Raw genomic sequence first — 9,207 nt, forward strand, 5'->3', positions numbered from 1 at the left:
CCGGACAGTGATCGGTAAACTGTAGCAATAACCAGGTTGAACTGAGTAATTTTTATAGCTGCAATTTCATAATCCTTTTTGACATTTGCCCTAGTTAAGTCAGGTAGTGTAATAAAATCTACATTATCCTTTGTGTAAATTGCTACCCCACCCTGCTTGCTGTTTTTCCTGCAGTAGTAAGCAGCCAAGACAAATTTGTTTATTTTCGTATTCTGGATTAATTCTGGGTTAAGCCAGTGCTCAGAAATGCATAACACTGAGATATCATTAAGCTCATGTGTTAATAGAACGTTAATTTCATCGATCTTATTACGCAGGGATTGCACATTATGGTGATACATTTTTAGTTCGGGCGTATTCACGATTTGGTAATTGGGAATCATATTTACAGCATCACATACCTCTAGTTTAAATTTGGAACGTCAGCAGTGTTGTATTTTCGTTCTTCTTTCTTGTTTATTTTGTTTTCCTCGCTGTTGGAAGGATGTTCAGGAAGCTGATAAATTGTTCTATCCCTTACAAGTCTTTCTTTGATTATTTCACTAACACGATCACAAACAAATCTTTTCCCTTCATAGTTCAAATGCATTCCATGCTTCGTGTGCAGATTTCCATGCAGCTTGCTTATATCCAGTACATCGCACTTAGTGTATTGAGAACACAGTTTCCGTGTTTTAATGTTTGTTTTCCGAATTTCTTTGTTTACACACGAACTATAAATCAGATCATGCCTATAAGGAAGTGTGGCAACTACTGTGTTTCTGTATTTATTAGCTTGTAAAAAATTCTGTAGCGTTTTCACGCAAACCTCTGCTTCATTTTTTGCCACATCGTTTGAACCCATTATACAGATGATAAAGTCATTTTGTTGCATTAATTTCGTCTGAGAGTTAATGTCTACAACATTTTTACATCCCGCTCCCAGTTTCACTACACTAGTCACTGCTATGTCACGATTTTTCTCACGGAGCATGCTGGATAGATTCCTGCCATGACTGTCTGTTAGTAATAGTACACTACTCTTTTTCCCTGATGATCTGTGTTTGTTGTTGACATTATTTGAAAAAACGCTATTCATTTTCAGTTCACTGACTTTTTCAAGTTCACGATCATTTGGAGAGTCGTTGTCAGTCACTTGTTTGCAAAACATGATATTTGTTTTTCTCCGAAAATGTGACAGTTTTAGCAGACTTTGTTGTTCTTTTTGTAGTTGGAACAATATTTTTGTACGGCACTTTTACCCACTCGGACGATATATTACTTTTGTCTTGCATCACTTCACTTAGTGTTGGCTTCGATCGCAGATCCCGATTTTCTTTCTTTAGTGAGTCAATATCGCTTCCTAAGGAACTGACTATGAATTGTAAGCTAGCAATTCGTTGTTTTAGCGTTGATATTTCAGTGTTACAATTCTTACAAACTCCCTTTTTAACAGCATAGCTATAACTATTTCTCAAGTTAGATTCACACACTTCTACACTCGCGGCCATCTTGGTGCTCACAGTAGAGGATGTTACACAGGAACTAGAGAGGCTATAGAAGATAGGGTGGAGAAGTGGAAGCTGCCAGTTGGCATTTTAGCCATTAGGAAGGGAACACACACTGATAGTTTCATTTTGAATGTTGATAAAAGATTTGGTCAGCTGTCAGTCAGGTGGAGAGGAGCTTCCAGTAGCTGCAGGAGCAAGTAGTCTGCAGCAGACATCCAGTGTTGTTAGGAAGCCTAAGTTAGATAGGAAAATTAAGAAGAAAGGGATTCTGCTGTTAGGTAGCAGGATTGGGTCTAGTATAGGTGCACAGTTGTGGGAGTATGAAGTCACCAGCATTGTGAAATTAGAAACTGGGCTTAATAAGGTGGAAGAAGAAGGTTTTTCGGGGCTTTGCATAAGAATTTTGCTACTGAGGATCAGATAATGACAGTATAGTAAGTAGACATGGGTCCACTGAAGGCTAAATTCCATTGATAATGTGTAGAAGGGTTAGACCATTTTTAGAATAAAATCAGTTATGAGGTAATCTCGTTGAAGAATTTTCCTTTAATGCTGAATGATAGCTTAACAAATGGAGAATGCAGATCAGTAGGTGCAGTAAGCTAATTTAATCAAAGTTTTAGGAGATCTTGACACTGAAATTATTTGTATCTAAGAGAATTATTTGTGTAGTGAATAAATACCAAGGCTTCCCTTGGAGGGGCACATCATATCTGATTTCTATGCAAGGCGTTTGTTGAAGAAGGGGAGAATGGCCATTTATGCAGATATCACATGTCTAAATATTGTTAAGATCAAATATTTGAAAGTTGTGCACGGTAGTTTGAATTTTCAAGGAGTAAACTTTTCATTATAGGCCTCTACAGATATCACAGTTCACATTACAGGGCTTTCCTCTCCAGACTTGAAACAGTGCTATGCTCGGTTCTTAATCGAGACATGAAATTGATTCTGAGCAGATTTCAATGTAAACTTTGACTGATTCTCCGGAGAAAAGATTTATAATGGATTTATTCGAATCTTAAAGCCTTGTACACACAGTATACTTTTTAATTAGAGTTCAGGGAGATAACAGCAAAGTTATAGAACATATCTTCACAGATTGTCCTCTAGATGATGGACAAAGTGTGAGAAAAATTAGTAATAGTAGTGGCCTGACAGATCATGATATGCAGATAGTAATGAAACAAAAACAAGTAGTTTCTCCACTTAACAAGACAGTCTTGCAGTGAGCTGGCTTTACTGCTACACCCACACACTATGTTCAGGATAGGCTATGGTGATGTTCATTGATGAAGAGCACGTTTACCAAGTGATGCATTTTATTTGCCACAAGTGAGTACATGATCAACTGACTGTGATTTCAGTTCATAATGTTTATGCACTGGCAATTGCATGGCCGGGGTAATTAGAATTCTGTTCAAACACTGATCCAAGGAGGGCTTACACTCCTCAGAGATACAAGTGCATCATCTGATCGTGTGATTGTGGGAGAACAATGGACATGTGTCTGGAATGAAGCAAACTTTTTCGCAGTCATGGGGTGCCATGTACTTTGCAGAATCAATGAAACAAAGGTGAAAACAAGTGGGGAGCATCAAACTAACTTCTGTTTGCATCGGTGGGGATTTCCTGTTGGGCTTGAACCACGTGGTCCACAGATGGAAACATGTTTGCACTATACAATGGCTCAACTCACACTGGCTGTTGCTTTTTGCTGACCTGTACCCATGCATGCCACACTGTTGCCAGTATTTTGCTTCTAAGCGAATGTGCATGTTGGTGGGTATTTGTCACTAGCTTGTACTGGCTGTGAGTAGCTCTGGTCCATTTGCACATTTCTGTGGTATGGCTGCCACAGAAGTCTACCCCTTGGAGAGAAAACTTGAAAGCTGTGAGAAAGTGCAGGCATATAGCCTGCATCTGTCTCCTGTAACAGATGTTTAGGTTTTGTGTGCTTTGTAGTGATGTCAGCACAAGCACGATGGAGGCAGCGAAGTAAAGCACTCACGAGTTGTACATTGTTCAGAATGACACAAGTTACACTATTCAGATTCACAAAGACACTCAGACGCAGAAGCATACCGCAGAATTTGATCTGGCCTTGGCACTCGGACACAGCAGAGACAAGAGACACGGAGACTATGCATGTGTCTGTACTCATGCAAATACAGTGTCGTTGCAACTTGTACAGGAATCTTGGAACAGCGACAGACAAGTGGTATGGCGCGGAGGGTGATGTCCAAGCTCAATGGGACAGAGCACATATAACCAATGTGGAAGTTAGTCTGGCCACACCCAACAAGCAGAGGCAGATGGATGCAAATACGAGTCTAGATGCTGTGATGGACATGCAGCTGGCTACGTGGGAGGTGGAGTCTGGAGCTCGACTCAATGTGATTTGTTGAAGATGCAGCCTGCTGCAGACAGGGTGACTCCTGCAGGTGGCAGCTGGGGGGAACAGTTTGTAACTCATTTAGTTACTGGGGTACAGGCTACTGCATTGTGTGGCAAGCTGTTATGGTGTATCACGGGTGTCTGAAGTGGATGGAGGGGGCAGAGCACGTGACACAGTCTGCTGGCACTTATGCTAGGAGTCATCTGGCTGGCTCTGGTGGGTGTGGCTTTGGCAGCTATGCCATCTGGCTAGGCAAGATGGGGTGTGGCTGACATACACATAGCAGCATAGTGACAGTATGTGTGTATCTTTCAGAGTCATGGGTATGGGCTCTGTCTGAGTGGTGATGGGGAAAGTCATCGATTGACACGTCTTCTGCTGGACTGAAGAAGTGAATGGGAGCAGGAGTGGCCAAGACGTAAGCTGGCTCGACATGGTTCGTTGACACTTTGGTTGGCTTGTGCTTGTATTCGATATCATGCATTAGTTCACAACAGTGATGACATAGTGTAAAGCAGCCAAAGTGGTAATTGTACTGCACTGGCATGTACAGTTTTGTTGGTATGTACAAATACTTTGCCAGTGCTATGCCACGCCGGTGCGTGCTGTCGGAGACTGCCCATGTAAGTGCGCAAACCTTTTGCCAGTAGGGTGTGCCGAAGTGTCGTGGAGTGGTGGTATCTCATCCATAAAATCTCCAAGGATGCCAAATGATTGGCCATAGACAAGGTTGGCAGGTGAGGACCTCTTCTTTAGTGTCACTCACAGGCTGAGCAGTACCAGTGGAATATTACTGTCCAGGCAGTGTCATAGGGGCTTTCAGTGTTTGGTGGAGCTGCTCAAGTGTGGCGTTATAGTGGAGAACTACGACACATACAACCTCTGTTTGAAAGATTCTGTAACACTCATAATTTCGTGCCAATGGTGTGTTGGAGGGCAATACGATTGTCATCCTTGCACACACCTGTGTTAATGTGTAACTGTCGGAAGTTTTCTATTAGTTATTGTTCAGTGCTGTATTGAGAAGAATGTTGTGTTGCACTGTTTGCGAATTTCGAGATGGCATAGTTACAGGAGCAACATGTCTGCACTAAATGATGTTGAGACCAATCTTCAGTCTTCATAATGCATCGGGAAAGGTTCCCCAAGGCAGAAAATGCTCGTCAGGTCAGGTCAAATATCAAATCCATGCTGATAGTTCTTTTTCACTTTGAAGGACTAGGTGATCATAAATTCATGCCACTTGAACAAACTTTTAATCAGTGGTAGTATCGGGACATGCTGTGACGCCTGTGAGAAAATGTGAGAAGGAAATGGCCAGAAATGTGGTGAGGCAATTCTTGGCTCTTGCACCACGATAATGCACCTGCACATTCATCCCTGTCGGTGTGTATCCATTGCATCTGTACTCTCCAGACCCCTGCAGACTCTCTTTTATTTCCAATGTTGAAAACCCAAGGACGAAGATTTGCAACGATACATGAGATAAAAGAAAATTCCCACATGGCACTTCACACGATCCAGCTAGAGGCATACCAAGACTGCTTTTGACAGTGGAAACAGTGTTATGAGCAGTGTATCACTTGTGGAGGACAGTATTTCGAAGGAGACCATGCACAATAAGTAAAAGGTAAGCATAGAAAAGTTTTGTGGACAAAGTTGCGGAATTTTTTTGAACAGACCTCATACTCCAACTGTCACAACTGGTGTGGTGTTCACTTGGTATTTTTATTCTGAAACAAGTGAATTACATGCTTGTGGTCAGTAAAAATCACTTTCTCGAACACTGCAAGCAGCTCAGGGTTGTGAACATTCCTGGTGCGTTGCAACTCTGATAGCTCCTGTGAGAAGAAACCGAATGGAAGCCAGTTACTGACTAGTCATTGAGGGAATGTGCCAAAGTGTTTTGCTGTCATCCACGACCATGGCCAGTTCAGGACTGCACACTGTGGAACGAGAAACGTTGCTTCTATGAGGCTCCACTTGGACTCAATAAAAGATTCTCTCCATTGAATCAGCCCAGATAATGGGAGTCCTTCCCTTCTAGGTGGGCACGCAGTGCAGCATTAGGCAGATTACACCGACAAAAATTTCTCATGCTAAGGTAGGGGCGTAAGTCTTAGTGTCTGTGGGTGCGGCACGTTCAAGATCACTTGTACCTTGTCTGGTAGTCCGCTAGGGATGATTAAATGGTCTAGAAACTTAATTTCTGTGGCCCAAAGTATACACTTTGAGGGGTTAATAACAATGACAGGCTCACACAGGGAAAAACGGGAACTTGTTAACACGTGGCTAAAATCATACATGTGCAGTACAGCATAATAGCCCCCGCATGGTCACTATGAATTGTCTTTCTTGGAGACTAAGTGCAAGGCACAGGACCATTGATGATGGATTGTTGAATGTCTGATGTCCCTTGGTGCACCAGGTGGGCAAGTGAGCTCTGGAAATTTGTCCAGCATGTCAGCGTATGGTCGGGGAGGGGGAGACATAACGGGTTTTACAGTGAAGTGGCCTACTGCTGTTATCCCACTATCGTCAAATTTACTGTTGAATCAGTCAGCTGGGCATTTGCAATGTCAGCTAGCAGCTTGTGCTGGCTGAGCAAATCCGCACCTAGGATCAGCTCATTGACGTCAGCCATGTACATACAAATGTGTGATGCAGTCAGAGATCTGAATTTTGGTGCTGTGAGCCAAATGTTTTTATGCCTCAGTTTTTTGGCACTGTAAGAGACAGTGCCTTTGACTTCTGGAGGTGACAGACAGAAACCCTTATTGCCATGGTACTTCACACTGCCAGCCCGTTCTGCTACAAAGATGCCTCCTGGATATTCCACTACAGCTGGGGGCATCTAGGCCTGATTGAAGATGGTAGTTGGATGCGAGCAGGGAGGCTGATACTTTTTCACTTCATTGCCAGAGTGGATATGATACCAGCAAAGGCTGCCCAGTGACTGATCAGATGCTGGCAGAGTACCGACAGAATGGTTGATACTGTACTGCCAGTTGTGCAAGCCAGTTCAGCAGTACCTGGATCTGCTACTGCTGCAATGCTTGTTGCCCTCTGGCTGTACATGCATCAACTGGTTGACTTGCTTGCTGCCAACTAGAAGGCCAAGTTCTGACTAGATGGTGCAGGTCAGCATCCGGGGCAGCGGCTGTGGCAGAAGGAGTGAAACTTGCTGGTGAATTACGGCATCGTAAGCTGCTGCAGCAGCGATATTAAGCACCATTGCCAGTGCATTATGCATCCGATTGGCCAAGTGCACAGTGGCATCCACCTGCATTTCTGTCCATGTAGTGATGATCACTTGCACTTGTGCTGGGAGGTTGCTCACACAGATAGCATGCAACTCTTGAGTCCCGAACCATGTCAGACTATGCCAGGCTCTGCAGATGGCACAGGAACTGTGATGGCCTCCTGTCACCACATTCCTCTTATTGCAGCAACTGATACACCTGTTATTCCTGCGATGATGAAATTCACCAGATTAATTCCTCCTTTAGTCACTTATATGAAGCCTGTGTTAGTTGGACAGTGATTATGTCCTGCACTTAGGCAACATAATCTTTGTCCAGCTGGCTCATGAAATGTCTGAATTAGGTGAGAAGGAAAACTGTCTTCACTTGACAAGCATGATTGGGTCATGGGGCCAAAAGGGCGGTGGCCTAACCAAAACCCCTTGTGCTTGCCAGTGCTCTCATATCTGTGGGAGGTGTCAATGTGGCTGTGCTTTGCACACAGAAGTTTTTCCAACTTGGTTCCAGGTGTGCAGAGTCCATGCCTGTGGAGAATGTCCGTAGCTTGCTCACCAGACTCCTCCTCCGCTCCAGTTGCTCTACCAGTTTTCCAAAGGTTTTGAGAACATAATGTGTGGGAGAATAGTGGCATATCTCAGGGCACACAGCTTGCTGTCAAGACTCCGACTACAGAAGGAAGTATCCACAAAAAATTGTATTAATTCTTTTGTGTGTGAGGAACTAGCATGGCTAAACAATAGGTTGAGGACAGTAGTTGTTTACTTGGACTTAACAAAAATATCTGATAATTTCAACCACACATTACTCACATAAAAGTAAAATTTTACTGTCCGAAAGCTGTCAAGTTTAAGTTGGCAATGCCATGTATTCTGAATTCTTAGGATTGTGGGTAGATCAAAAGCTTTCTTGGAAGTATCGTGTTCAAGATCTTGTGGAAAAACTGAATGCTGCTATCTTCACTATAAGAATGATTTCCACTGTTTATGTCACAAACACATAAGCTTGTTTACATTACTGTCATTTTATTGTCTGACAGTTTATAGTTCGGGACAACTCTGTGCACTCTCAAAAATATACTTAGTACAGAAAACAGGTGTCAAACTGATCTGCAGTGTTAGTTCATGAACTCCATATACAACTCTGAATACTCCCTCTGCCATCCCTGTATGTATATTTGACCATAGGATATTTTGTTGACAATACTGGGTCATCCAGTGAACACTTTATGGAAATACAATACACACCTTGATAATGCTTACTTAAGCACTGTACAGGAAAGTGTGCACTATTCAGCAAATTTCATTTTCAGTAAGCTTCCAGCAGAACTGAACTTGAGTGATAAACTCCGAGTATTTACCTCCAAGTTGAAAGGTTTCCTTGTAGAACACTCCTATTCTCTACAAGAATTCTTCAGTAGCTGAGAACTTTTTCTATAATGTATTATTTATTCATATACTGTTTCTTCATGTGGGTCCCACAGAACTTGGTGTGTGTGCATTTTTCATCCATATTTTGATAGCTGTCAACCTGTCACACATTTATTTTGTTTATCAAGTTCTCCACAAAGAGACATGGAGAGGGGAGCTGCAACTACAATTTCCTTTTATTTTTTAAGGATTAAAGCTGGCCGACAGTTACACTTCCAAATAAAATTCATTCTAGAACATTATCAATTTCAGTGCTTTTTTCGGATCATGGGGCTCTACTGTAGTTTTTTGTTAATCAATCCAGCAAGACAAGCACATAGGAGAGATTTGGAACATTTAAAAGGTAGGAGTGATCTATTGGTAGAATTGAAGCTGTTGGGGTGAACTATGACTCATGCATGAATAACTCGAGTGGTAAGAGTGTTGCGCATGAAAGGCAAATTTTTGGGGTTCAAGTCACCCACCCGCAGTAGAGCAAAAAATTCTTTCTGATGATGATCAGCACACCAACAATCTGAGGCAGTGCCCCAATAAAAAGAGCACATCATCTTTAACTTCAATGAGGCTATTATAAGCTGTAGAGATATGAAAATTAACACTGAAAAATTGCAAAAAAGAGTAAGGAGAGT

Source organism: Schistocerca nitens, chromosome 1 (assembly GCF_023898315.1).
Source record: "Schistocerca nitens isolate TAMUIC-IGC-003100 chromosome 1, iqSchNite1.1, whole genome shotgun sequence".
NCBI classification, from domain to species: domain Eukaryota; kingdom Metazoa; phylum Arthropoda; class Insecta; order Orthoptera; family Acrididae; genus Schistocerca; species Schistocerca nitens.